This window comes from Monodon monoceros, unplaced genomic scaffold (genome assembly GCF_005190385.1).
Source record: "Monodon monoceros isolate NGI ecotype Baffin Bay Population unplaced genomic scaffold, NGI_Narwhal_1 Super_Scaffold_1, whole genome shotgun sequence".
Lineage (NCBI taxonomy): Eukaryota > Metazoa > Chordata > Mammalia > Artiodactyla > Monodontidae > Monodon > Monodon monoceros.
In genome coordinates, this window is record NW_021703765.1 from 27,936,122 (window position 1) to 27,950,881 (window position 14,760).

At 38.4% G+C, this 14,760-nt stretch overlaps 1 pseudogene; it reads left to right on the forward strand.

Moving 5' to 3' along the window:
- The first annotated feature begins 13,066 nt into the window (after positions 1–13,066).
- LOC114901989 lies at positions 13,067–14,303 on the forward strand (annotated as a pseudogene).
- Positions 14,304–14,760: the final 457 nt, after the last annotated feature.

Consider the following 14,760-nt stretch of genomic DNA (forward strand, 5'->3'; position numbering starts at 1 on the left):
ACAGAACAAACAGACAAAGAACAAAGCTTATTTTACTGGTTAATTTGATTGATCCTGATTACAAAGAGGAAAAATAATTGCTTCCCTACAATAGGACAGAACAGAATCTATCTGAAACTCAGGGATCTCTTAATGCTTTCATGTCAAGTGTTAATGGAGACCTCAACAACCAAATATAGATAGATTCAGATCACTCAGGGATGACAGTTTGGTTTACCCCCAAATAAAGGATCCCCATCAATTGTGGGACTGGCTGAGGCTAAGAAAAACAGGGAATAGTAATGATTAATGGACGTTGTAATATCAAGTATGTCTGTATGACTAGTTACAGTTAAACATAATCTCTTACTCGCTTGCTCCTTAACAATGTTACATGACAACAATACATTAAATATTTTCCCTTCTCCCATCTCACTATTTTACATAGTAATAATTGATTGTGGTTAATTTTTAAATTTAGTCTGTAGGTTGCAAAATAACTTAGAATTGTGATTTAACTATAAATAGAATCAACATCACCTGAAGATAAGAACAGAAAATTTCAGAGTTTTGTGTCAACCTTTTTTTGAGATGGTGAGACTACTGTGATTTGCATAAAGGATGGTTGCATCCTGTATGGTGTAAACATGATGTTATTGTCACTGTTTAGAAGATTAAATATGTGTAGAAGTGTATGAGTAACCAAAAATGATGGACTGTGCTAGTTTTTAAACTGCCGTTTCTCAGTCAAAATTTACCCTTCTGTATTCTGCTATGTACTATTAGGGCTAAGAGTCTGCAAACCACATTTCCCTATCTCCATTGCTATCCAGGTTCCTATTACGTTTTCCAATAGGAGGGACTGGTGGGGAGATCAAAAAGTAGAGAAAGAGAAAAGTTTCATAGAACAGTTGTTGACATTAATATGTCTGTTTACCTTATTCATTTCTGTCCTGGGGCTTACCTTTGCATTAGCTATTCCCTTGGTTTGGATTATTATTCCCTTCAGTCTTCAGATGGTTGCTATCTTCTTGTCATTCAGATCTGTTTCAGTATCATTCCCTCAGAAAACCTTTGCCTGATCCCTTAATCCAAAATAGTCATTCTTTTTGATGACAGACATTCTGACCTCTGTGAGGTGATATCTCATTGTGGTTTTGATTTGCATTTTCCCTGATGATTAGCAATATTGAGCATCTTTTCATCAGCCTTTTGGCCATCTGCATTTCCTCTTTGGAAAAATGTTTATTCAGCTCTTCTGCCCAGATCTTAATTGAGTTGTTTGTTTTTTTTGATGTTGAGGTGTATGAACTACTTACATATGTTGGATAGTAACTCCTTATCGGTCATACCCTTTACAAATTATCTTCTCCCATTCAGCAGGATGTCTTTTCATTTTGTTGATGGTTTACTTTGCTGTGCAAAGCTTTTAAGTTTAATTAGTTCCTTTTTGTTTATTTTTGCTTTTATTTCCTTTGCTTTAGGAGACAGATCCAAAAAAATATATATCGCAGCGATTTATGTTGGCGTGTTCTGCCTATGTTCTTCTCTAGGAGCTTTATAGTATCTGGTCTTACATTTAGGTCTTCAATCCACTTTGTTTATTTTTCTATATGGTGTTAGAGAATGTTCTAATTTCATTCTTTTACATGTAGCTGTCCAGTTTTCCCAGCATCACTTATTGAAGAGATTTTTCTCCATTTTATGTTCTTGCCTCCTTTGTCATAGATTAATTGACCAAGTGTGCAGGTTTAATTCTGAGATCTCTATTCTATTCCATTGATCTATGTGAATAAAAGAACACAAATAACAAATGTTTGTGAGGATGTGGAGAAAAGGGAACACTTGTACACTGTTGATGGGGTTGTAAATTAGTGCCTCCACTGTGCAAAACAGTATAGAGATTTCTCAAAAAGCTAAAAATAGAACTACCATATGACCAGCAATTCCACTCCTGAGTATATATCTGAAAACAAAACAAAACACTAATTTGAAAAGATATATGCACTTCAATGTTCATAGAGAATTATTTTCAATTGCCAAGGTATGAAAGCAACCTAAGTGTCCATCAACAGATGAGTGGGTAAAGAAAATATGATACATACACACACACACACACACACACACACACACACACACAGTGGAATACTACTCAGCCATTAAAAATATGAAATTTTTCCTCTTGCAGCAACATGGATGGACTTGGATGGCACTATGATGAGTGAAATAAGTCAGACAGAGAAAGACAAATACTGTATAACACTTATATGTGGAATATAAGAAATACACAAACTAGTGAATAAAACAAACAAACAAAAAGAAGCAGACTCTCAGATATAGAAAAAAAACTAGTAGTTACCAGTGGGGAGAAGGAAATAGGGGGCAATATATGGGTAGGGGGGAAAAAAGTGTTATCATGGGATTATATGAAATCACCTGTGTGAAACTTTTGAAAATTGTAAAGCACTATAGAATTTACAAGAATCTTTCATTCAATAAAAAAATTAAATTTCAAAGAACAAGTAGAAAAAAATTTCTCTTTACACAAGAAGTCAGCATTAATATTTCTTTCAACTTTTTGTCTCTGAATATTTTTCACAGTTGAAACATGGTGTATATAAAAATTTCTCTTGTGACTTTTTCACTCAAAACTGTAATGCCAGTATATTCTCTGCCATAAAATTTTGTAAATATTTTATTGACTGTATAATTTTCCATATTATAAATAAGCTTGATTTTATATTACCATTTATCTCTTGCTGACCACTTATATTGTTTCCAATATTTTCAGGACTATAAAGAGCTCTGAGATTAAAATAAATAAATAAATGAATAAATAAATAAAATATTTTTTAAAACTTTCCTAAGCAGTTAAAAAAAACGTAGTCATTTTTTATCTTATTTTAATCTCTGCAAGGTGTTACCCCAAAACTGGGTTCACCTCTTGGTGGGTGTTGAGCCAAAAGACACAACCAAGCCAAAGCGTGGGAGAAGGAAGGATTTATTTTTACTTGTAGCAAGTAAGGAGAACACTGGGATCTTTCCCAAAGCAGTATCTTCCTGAACAACAAAACTGGGGAAGCTTTAAGCTAAGGGTATTTGCACATTCATGAGAGGACTTGAACAGAGGGGATTTCAACATAGAATTGGGGCAAAAGTCAACAGAGTCCAAGCTGTAGTTGACTGAATCCAGAAGGATCAACATCATAATTCCATCCTCCACTTGGGTGTGGGCCTTAGTTCCTGAAGAACTCAAAGATATATTATTATGTATGTTCCTTGAGGAACCAGGACCCTGCCCCAAAGCTGCACTATTGTTTCTTGACTGCTCCTCCCTTGTTTCTGCATCCCCTCCTTTAAATCATTAATTAGTGAGACCTGTTCAAGGGCAAGCATTGTGGCCAGTCTTAGATCACAAAATGGTTTAGGCTAAAATGGGTTCTCTTATGTCAAGAAAGCCATTCCTTGTTCTCTTTCTCTGGGGAACCCCCTAAACTGTCTGCTTACAAAGGCAGTTATCATTAGCTGACAAATTTTTACTTACATATCAATCCATTTAAATTCATTAGAATAAAAGCTCCATGTGAATAGGGAGTTCCTTCCCACTTCCCTCCTTCCCTTCCTCCCTCCCCCTTTCTCTCTTTCTCTTTCTTTCTTTCTTTCCTTCCTTCCTTCCTTCCTTCTTTCTTTCTTTCTTTCTTTCTTTGTTTCCAATGCCTCATACAAACTGTGTACTCAGTGGAGATTTGGTGAGTAAGTTACTAAAATAATTAATAATTTTCCTTTCCTATTACTTTCCATTTCTCCAGGTTAAATTAACTTCAAATATTCCTTAGGGCAGCAAGGCAAAAATTATCATTTCCTTTGTTATAGAATTCAAAAAGTAGGAAACACTTCTACTGCCGCCTATGATGGTATAGCTGGTACCAAAAAAAACTTCCACCAAGAAATTTATGAGTTAGATTTGGGGGTTGGGAGAAGAAAAGCAGTTCTTTGAAAACATTAGAAAGCATCTAAGGCAACCAGGCATTAAGGTCCAAGATCTTGAAGAGAAATGAATTTCATTGAAGTGAGTTTGGTATTTATGGCTGCATTTTACTCCTCAGGGCCTTTGCTGATTCACAGATTATGGCACCAAAGCCAAACAGAAAATGGCAGTCTAGCACTTTTGGCAGCCTCACAGGGTTAGGGAGACAAACAGAGTTCAGAGCAATCGAGACAGCCATTAGTTGAAGGGAAAGATCCTATAGAAAAGGAAATAACAGAGATGAACCTGAATCTTTTTTGGAAAATTTTCCAAGACATTTGTTGTCTCCAAAATAGTGCTTGTAGGGGGCAACACTCTCAAAAATTATGCAAAAACCTGCTGCTAAGATGTCAAAAATTTAGCAGAGATTTTACAGTCTCATGGTACTAGGGTGTCAAGGTTTAGCATTCAGAGCCAATCAAGGAAGAGCCACCCTCATGAACACCCCACGCTTTGTGATGAGATATCTGAAAGTGTTACACCCAAGAAGTAAAGGTTAATTTGAAATAGACAACACCCAACTGGATCAAGCTTATAGCCAACACTGTCTATTTGAAGAAAGACAACATCATATAGAGTCACTATAATTTTTTACAAGAAATACCCAGTATTCAATCAAAAGTTACCAAGTAAGCCAAGAAACAAGGCTGAATGAAAAGCAAAAATGGAAAATAGATATTCACAATTTAGAAAGATCAGATATGGTCTTTAAAATAATTATAATTAATACATGTAAGATAAAACTATAGATAATGTAATCAAAGAATTGGGATCTATAAAACAGAATGAAATGGAAATTAGAACTGAAAAGTACAATAACTAGATTTAAGGATTTAATAAATTGATGTGTTTTACTAACAGGGAAACAGACTAGAGGATTAGTGAACAAGAAATAGATATTAGAACAAACCTAGACTGAAGCACACAGAGAAAAAAAGAATATAAAATACAGAAAGTATTGTAAGAGACATATGTACTATGGTGAAGAGGTCTAACATATACTGTTATTTCAGAAGGAGAGAAAAGAGAGTAGGATAGAAGGAATATGTGAAGAGATAATGTCCAAAAATTTCCCCAGATTTGCTAAAGACATCAAATCCTACATTCCAAAGTGCTCTAGTCCTCAGGTAGGATAAGTGCTTTGTGCTAATGGTGCATTGACATTTCTGACCAGCATAATAGGCAAGAAAAATGTAGAGAAAACCATACCTTGTGTATTAGCTTCCAAGGGCTGCTGTAACACAGTACCACAAACTGGGTGGCTTAAGACAATGGAAACACTGTCTTACAGTTCTGGGAACCATATGTCTGAAATTAAGGTGTTGGAAGGGAAGGATCTGTTTCATACCTCTCTCCAGTCTTCTGGTAGCTTCAGGTACTCTTTGGCAGGTAGATGCATTTTTCTAACACTCCTTCTTCACATGGAATTCTCCCTGTGTGTCTTCACATCACTCACCCTCTGTGTGTCTGTCTCTGTGCTCAAATCTCCTCTTTTTGTAAGGACACCAGTCCTATTGGATTAGGACCCTAAAGATCTCATTTTAGGAGATGTAAAGTAAAGTAAAGACTGTACCCAAACGAAATCATGTTCTGAGGTAATAGGGATAAGGACTTGAGCATATCTTTATTGGGGGATACAATTCAACCCATAATACTTGATATATAATAGTAAAACTGCAGAAAACTAAAGAGAAAAATTTCAAAGCAGCCAGAGATTAACACAGATTACTTTCAAAGTAGTAACAATAAGACAGAAGCCATCCTCAGAAAAACAGTGGAATGACATCAGAAAGAAAATAACTCTCAATTTAGAATTTTAAACCCATCAAAAACCCTTCAAAAATAAATGTGAAATAAAAATTTGTTTATACAAATAAGACCTGAGACATCTATTACTAGCAGATTGGTATGAAAAGAAATACTAAACAGGGTTTTTGAAACAGGAAAATGCTTGTAGAGAGAAATAAAGAACATTGGAAAGGGTAAATATGTGGGTAATTCTAATAAATATTTATTGTTAAAAATAATATGTTATGAGGTTTGAAATATATATGAATGGAAAATTCATGAAAACATTAACGCAGGAGAGGGAGAAGAGTATATTTAGTTAAAATCTTGTAAGTTTTTAACATTTTATACACTTTTAAATACACTAAACAGGGAATGGTTCATGTTGTAATACCTAGGATAACCACTAAATTATTTTATTTATTATTAAAATGGAACAAATTGAGATGTCAATAGTTATATTTAATGTAAATAGAATAAATAGTCCAACAAAAGATTAAGACTGGCAGACTAGATTAAAAACAAATTAGTGTAAAAAACCTATAGTAACAACAACAATACCTAGCAGCAAATTATGGCTTCCAGTCCCATTCTCTACGGAAGGGAACCAGGATGCTTTGGGAAAATGGTTGACCCCATGACCAGGGAAGGAAAGTATGATAAACCTGAAACATCTTCCTGTGTAAGAAAGTAAAGAAGTGCTTAACGAATAATGGTGACATATCAACTGGATACAGAGCCAGCTTGAGGGGCTCCTACTGGTCAAATCTGGGACAATTTAAGCTCAAAATTAATAATGATGGTGAACTATAACCAATTGAATGAAATAATGAAATTGGGTCATTTGTAGAGATGTGGATGGACCTAGAGTCTGTCATACAGAGTGAAGTAAACCAGAAAGAGAAGAACAAATATGGTATATTAATGCATATATGTGGAATCTGGAAAAATGGTACAGATGAAACTATTTGTAAGGGAGGAATAGAGATGTAGATGTAGAGAATGGACATGTGGACACGGTGGGGGAAGGGGAGGGTGGGACAAATTGGGAGATTAGGTTTCACATAAATACACTACCATGTGTAAAATAGATAGCTAGTGGGAACCTGCTGTATAGCACAGGGAGCTCAGCTCAGTGCTCTGTGATGACCTAGATGGGTGGGATGGGGGAGGTGGGAGGGAGGTCCAAGAGGGAGGAGATATAGGTATACATATAGCTGATTCACTTCACTGTACAACAGAAACTAACACAACACTGCAAAGCAATTTTACTCCAATAAAAAAAAATCATTAAAAAAAGATTCTGTAAGTCCACACTGCTATAAAAAATAAACAAATAAAATGATGAAGCTCTTCTTCACTGTAGAAGGCCAATAATTAAATATAGAAGAAAAGATAGAAGTAGAAAATCACTATTTGGCAACCATCATCATAAAATTGATTGAGGCCAGAATCATTGATAAATGAGTAAAATAGTGGGTTAAACATTGAGGATTCACAGGATTCTCCCATAGTTCAAAATTCATTAATATATTTATTAATTAACAAATGGAAAGGTAACTTTACAGTGACAAAATCTGGCAGACAACGTCTTAGGCAAGTGATTGAAATTGAACTCACTAGTAACATCTCTGACTGCATAATATGATGTACTGAAAAGAACACAATATCACTTCTGGAGTATTCCTGCCAAAAAGCATAACAAAAATTTAATCAAGAAGAAACCTCAGAAAACCCAAATTGCAGGTGTTTAGTTCTGCAATCTTCAAAAACATGATGAAAAAACAAAGACTAGTGAGATATCAGGAGATAAAGATTTCTTCTATTAACATTTTACTGACAGTTCTAGCCAGTGTGATAAGGAAAGAAAAAAAAAAGGTGTGAAGACTGGAAAAGAAGATATGAAACTGTCCTTCTTTGCAGGTGCCATATGTTGTTTAATATAATGATTGAATTATCTTTTGCTCTGCTGGAACTCTGCTAGTGCTATAGCCCTCTGGCTATTGGGAACTGTGATTAAAAGCTCTCTCCAGGGCTTCCCTGGTGGTGCAGTGGTTGAGAGTCCACCTGCTGATGCAGGGGACACGGGTTCGTGCCCTGGTCTGGGAGGACCCCACATGCCGCGGAGCAGCTAGGCTCGTGAGCCATGGCCGCTGAGCCTGCGCATCCGGAGCCTGTGCTCCGCAACGGGAGAGGCCACAACAGTGAGAAGCCCGTGTACGGCAAAAAAAAAAAAAAAAAAAAAAAAGCTCTCTCCACAACTTAGACCTAGAATGAAAACATGTGAGCAAATATTGACAAACCAATGTGCTCAAAACTTGTTGCATTCAACAGAATTTATCTTCACTGATTACTATGGAGAGCATGAATAAAGAAGCAGCATTATAGTGGAGGTACCTGAATATGAATAATTTAAATAATAGGTTCTATTATTTACTAGGAAGTTCTTCCAAGGCATCTTATTTCAGAGGTCCCCAAACCCCAGAGTGTAGCCTGTGAGGAACTGGGCTGCACAGCAGGAGGTGAGTGGTGGGCAGGTGAGCAAAGCTTCATCTGCCAATCCCCATCACTCACATTACCGCCTGAACCATTCCCCCCACCCCCATCCATGGAAAAATTGTCTTCCATTAAACTGGTCCTTGGTCCCAAAAAGGTTGGGGATCGCTGTCTTGAGTCTCATAGAAACCTTATAAGGTGGATAAGAAAAATACTGCTATTCTCCTTTTTTTGAATTTTATTCATTTGTTTTTTATTACAGCAGGTTCTTATTAGTTATCTATCTTATACATATTAGTGTATATATGTCAATCCTAATCTCCCAATCCATCCCACCACCACCACCCCACCCCCTCCACTTTCCCTCCTTAGTGTCCATACATTTGTTCTCTACATCTGTGTCTCTATTTTTGCTTTGCAAACTGGTTCATCTGTATCATTTTTCTAGATTCCACATATATGCATTAATATACGATATTTGTTTTTCTCTTTTTGACTTACTGCACTCTGTATGACTGTCTCTATTCTCCTTTTCAGATAAAAATTTGCCACTCAAAGAACTTGAGGTGTTTTCCTTACATCACACTGTTAATAGGTTGTACAATTGGTAGCAGAACCCAATACTATGGGTCAAGAATTTTTTCTCTATTCTTCACTTATTTGCTGTATGAATCAGTACCAGTTTTCCCAAACCCCTCCTTAAATATGAAAGTTAACTAGATAATGAGTACAAAGGAAGACTTTTTTGCTGAAATTGTTTTATGTCTAGTTAAATTGCCTTTTGTAGGACCCAACAGAATGTTGTTTGTGGAGACATAAAAGCTTAGAAATAAAATATAAAATTATAAAAGTCACCCAAAGAATATTTAGTCTTCTTTTTTTATTATATATATCTAAGACTCAATATTCTCTATTACCTTTGGAAAATAACTTCAGTTTCCTATAGCTATCTGGGGGTCATTTGTGTAATTCACTGTACCAAAATTGAGAATTTTATAAGTATTTTAAATCAATCCTACATTTCTAAACTAATCAACTGGCTTTATATCTAGAAGACATATAAAAATAAAAACAATTGCTTGTTTTTTATTTTCTTCACAGCTTTCAAGTTTTTTAAAGTTTTACCTTACATCCTTACAATTTTCAAAAAATTTTATGCATGTTTTATATATAAGATGCTTAGCAACTGTTTGAACATACTTCTTGATCAAAAGCCCAGCTGGGAGAATCTGACCCAGGGGTGAAACATTATGTTTCTGTTATGAGGATGCAGTGGTCTAGCTCTTGATCAAAACTTACCTCAGAGTATGTCGCTGTCAGACACAGATATGAAGGTGCCTTGCTGGGCATTGGGGGCAGGGATGCTCTTTTCTTGTGGAATAGGACACTCGGCTGACTGAACTGCCTTAGAGCAAAGAGTCCAAGGCACCCGGGGGGACACAGAGACTACCAGCTCTGTTGTGTTGGGTTCTGATCTTGGTTTTTGACTGACTCATCTTGGAGTTTGTGTGATCTGACCTCTATTTTCCATGTATTTGAGTAATTTCCGGTGAGTGAGGTTTCCTTAATGTTAGTGTTGACAAATGTAAAACCACTTTTCATATTTTAACTCAAATGATTTAATACTCTTGAAAATTAACACAAAGAGAATTGAGGTATTACTACAACATTGTGTGCATTTAGTAAATATTTGACCAAGCTTAAGTTGTACATATGATGGTTGTTATTATAATTGTACACAGCACAGCTGGAGCTAGGATGCTGACATTAAGTTACAAAGAATTTTTTTTTTTGGTCTTTTATAGCTCCTGGATAAAGAGCAAGATATTTGGAGGAATATCCTATTTGCACTTCAGCTGTGAGATAAATGTTGTATTTTCTGGCACTAAAGCATACTGCTAAAGCTTGAACAGTAATAAAGAGATGAATTTAGTGGCAAAGAAAATACTAAACTGGAATTCAGTGAATCTCTGGATTATTGTAAACTCTGGGGATATGAATGAGCCCAATAAATAAATGAAATAAAGAATGTTTGGCAAAAGAGTGAGGAATTAACTTGACAGGGAGATTCGTGTTCTCAATACTTCAGGAAGGAAGGGGACAAGGAGTCAAGAAGTAGAAACAAGGTGAGTTAATGTGAGGCAAATTTGGGAAAATATCAAGAAGAGTTTTGCTGGCAACATAGACTGACAAAATGATACCTGATTATTATTTTGTGCTTGTGATGGAAAGCTCTCTAAACAAACACTTTAGCTGCATACATAATCGAGCGAAGCTAACGTTTAAGGCTGGGATAAGGTTAAAATGTGGACAGCCTGAGGGTACTAACAAGATACTATGTCAGATTCTTGGAAGAACAAATATTTCAGAACAAAATATGTCAGGAGAAAATGTAAACACCATCCAGAAACTCCCGACTTCCTCTTCTTTCCTCACTGTGTGGATAAACTGGCTTTCAACAAGAAACATAAAAGAACAAGTTGCCTTGTTTGACGTGTGAAGGAAATTATTTAGAACAAATTGAAGGGAAGCCCTCAGTATGAGGTACCATCCTTTGTATGCAAAGAACAACATTCATTGGGACACCCACTTCACTCTTTTTTCAGAATAGTATGATATGGAGCCATCCATTGTCAGACATTCATTGGCTGACTGGGGTTAGGTGTTTAATCTCTGGAGAAATAATCTTTTCTACATACAGTCACTGAACTCATGATTTTTCCTGTCACTCATCAGGTGACAGTTAAGGTGAGGAGAAATAAACAACACATCTGTAATATATTGGAGCAGTCTGGCTGCTGAGAGGAGTATAAGGCAAGATATTGCCCTCAAGATCTTAGAAAGGATGACAAAATGATAAATATATCTGAAATGGGCAAGGCATGTTAATTATTAACCGATACTAATTCCAACACTGTGCCAGGCACTGAAGTTACAAATCAGGTAAACTCATTTCTTCCTGCTGCCTAGAATCTACTGGAGAGTACAATGAAGAACCTGAAAATTCATGGTAATGTGGGAAAAAAACACAAGTTTGTGCTTTGGAATCAGGCTCACCTGGGGCTGATTCCCTGTTCCTCTGTGGTTTTGAAGTTGGCCAAGAGATTTAACCTTCTCTAGCCTCGTTCATCTCTTCACTTGAGTGTGTGTGTTTGAAAATCAAAGATGATCCTATGAAGTGTTTAAAAAAGTGTCCAACACAAAGTGGATCCTCAGAGAGGATAAGCAAGGTAAGGTTTCAGGTATGTATGAAAACACTCCAGTGGTGGGGACTCCACAGAGGTGGTGGACCTCTTCCTTCATCTCGTGTGACAGTTAGAATATGGATAGGTGTGATGGCAGCATGTTTGTTTCTCTGCAGTATTCCAGACCCATTCTTTTCACACATGGGCTATTTAGGAAGGAAACATACTTCGTTTAGGTTGGATAGGCTTTGCCAATAATGAGAGAGAAGAACTTCTCAGAATGGAACTCAAGACTGGTAGGCTATGAAGAAGTGCAATGGGAAAAGAAAAGCCTAGTAAGTGTCACTGGAAACATGCCAGTGGGAAGGGACAGGATGTCTAGCCCTTTGGGCTTCCTCAACAGGAAGTACATGCATTAATCTCCCCAAAGCTTCTAGGAGCATCATTAAAGAAAGGAAAAGGAGGAGTAAAAAGAAATTTTATCTCACAAATTTATTGGTCCTAAGCCTAAGCCCCACTATCATTATTATTAATAGAAATAATAATTATAACAATATAACTTTGAATAGCTATCATTTTATCCCTTTAAAGCATTTTCACTCTCTGGATTGCTCTGGTTTCTCACAGATCTCTGTTGAGGTGGAACTGAATAGAACTCTCTGCCACCCCCACCACCCCTCACCAAATACAAATATTCCTCCAGGTCCTCTGCCTCTTGTTTGTAGAAAAGCTGAAGTCTCCCAGGCGTCCCAAAATAGCAGGTTCAAGCAGTTAATGATTAAGACAATAAAGTCACAGATTCAGTATCTGATGCACATTTCTGAATATTTTATGGGTACTATAATGGGCACCAGAGGGGAAAAGCTAACTTCATGATGACCAGACTGCAACCATGACATAAGCTGTGCCATCTTGAGCAGTACTGAATATATGGCTAGCACAATTCCAATAACTGGCCTTAAGAGAATGGGATTAACACTATTGCTCATAATAATCTACATATTTGTGGGCATCAAAATAATTGTAGCTTGTTCTGCCCTTATATGTAAATGAGCAACTAAAGCTGTCAGCAGAGAGATGCTTCAAACCCATGTCGATAATGTTCACTATAAGACCTCAATGCCCTTTCTCAGCATGAAGTTACAGAAGGTGGACCTTTGACCCTAATCCCATAGAAATGAAATGACGTCTGACAGGGACCTGGGGGGGGGGGCAGTTGTAAGCAATTCTTTGCAGGAAGCTGTCCTCAGCAGAAAATCTCGTTTCTTGTTAATTTAGCAAAGCTACATTTTAACTCACTTTTAAATCAGGCACCCGCATGCTCTACTCATTTCCGGCCCTAGCATAATTTTTAAATCTTTTGATCAAACAATATCTTGCCTAACCTGTTGGCTATTTCCATAGATTAAAGAAGTAGAAATGAAGAATAAGTAATTAACAGATGACCAGATCTCTTCCTTAGCTTCCCCTTCAGTAATCTGGCAAACAAACTGTGTGATAAAAGTGGTGAACAAGATAGCATCTACGGGGTGCCCTCCTTTCCCTTGGGTCATGCGTGGCTGGAAGTGTTTCCCGAAATGGAGTATTTGAGATGGGGACCGCCCTGGACATTAAGGTTAAAAGAGCGGACAAGGTTTATCACACCAGGGAAATGCTCTCCGGGGTGGTGGTCATATCTGGGAAGGATTCGGTCCAGCGCCAGGGAGTCTCCTTGGAGTGGAAGGAGCCATGAACCTCCAACTCAGCGCCAAGAGTGTGGGTGTGTTTGAAGCATTCTATAATTCTGTTAAGCCCATCCAGATTATCAACAGTACCATCAAAATGGAGAAACCAGGAAAATTTCCCAGTGGCAAAACAGAAATTCCTTTTGAATTTCTTCTGCACGTGAAGGATAAGAGTTCTGTATGAGACTTACCACGGCGTGTTTGTCAACATTCCGGTTAAGGTATGAAGAGCTCATTTTGAGATGCCCTGGAGGCCTGAGCTCCAGGACTCTGAGCACTGTCACTAGCATCGCTTCTCTTCCCCATGTGGGGCACAGCTCTGCCCTTGCCCTGGCACCCAGTGCAGTGCTGCCCATGCAGAGAACCCAGCAAGTGAGAGCGAGTTGGGGGCTGACCCACATCTCCCAGGTTGGCCTGTGAAGTCTAGATGCCATCCAGGGGTTTGCAGTCCTGCTGCCTGTGTTTTCTCATCCTTACTACAAAACAGCTGCCGTTTTACCCAGGGCTGCTGTGTGCCAGGCCTTGGCTTATCACATGTTACCTCGTTGGGTCCTCACTCAGTATACCCTGTGCTGTGACATGAGGCGGTCCCTGCTGGCCAAGGACTTGACTAAAACCTGTGAATTCATCATTCACTCTGCTCCTTAGAAGGGGAAACTGACTCCGAGTCCCGTGGACTTCACGGTCACACCTGAAACCTTACAGAATGTCAAAGAGAGAGCCTTGCTCCCCAAATTTCTCATCAGAGGACATCTCAACTCGACCAACTGTGTTATCACACACCCACTAACGGGAGAGCTGGTGGTGGAGAGCTCAGAGGCCACCATCAAAAGCGTCGAGCTGCAGCTGGTGCACGTGGAGACCTGCGGCTGTGCAGAAGGGTACACCCGCGATGCCACAGAAATTCAGAACATTCAGATAGCCAGTGGGGACATGTGTCGGGGCCTCTCTGTCCCCATATACATGGTCTTCCCCCAGTTCTTCACCTACCCGACACTGGAGACCACCAACTTCAAAGTGGAGTTCGAGGTTAACATTGTTGTGCTGCTTCACCCTGAGCACCTCATCACAGAGAACTTCCCGTTGAAGCTCTGCAGGATGTAGGCAGGAACAGGTGGAAATGCAGCCGTGCCGACCTACGGGAGCTGAAGCCAGCAGCCCCGAACTTGCTTTCTTGATGGTTCTGTATCAGAAATGAGTCTGACCCCTCTTCCTCATTCCCTCGAGGCCCCTCTAGTCAGAACTTCCTTTTTAAATTCATCAGGATTTCTTCATGGCGTTGGCAAGATTGTTTCCCAGAGAGTAAATTTCCTGTGACTCCTGACTAACCTGCTCCTTTTTAGGTTCAGAGCACAGTTATAACAGAGTCTGAATTTTGCTGGAAAGTGAGGTCAGGGACAAAGGAAACCTCCTGTCTGGCCGACGGTTGTGGCCAGGGCTCCCGACAGCTCCCCGACTGCGCAGGGTGGCGACAGGCGTGCTGGTTGCCAATGACTTTGGTGGACACCCGCCAAGGAGGGTGCTGTGGTGCCCGCTGCAGATGCGCAGCGTGTTTCCCACT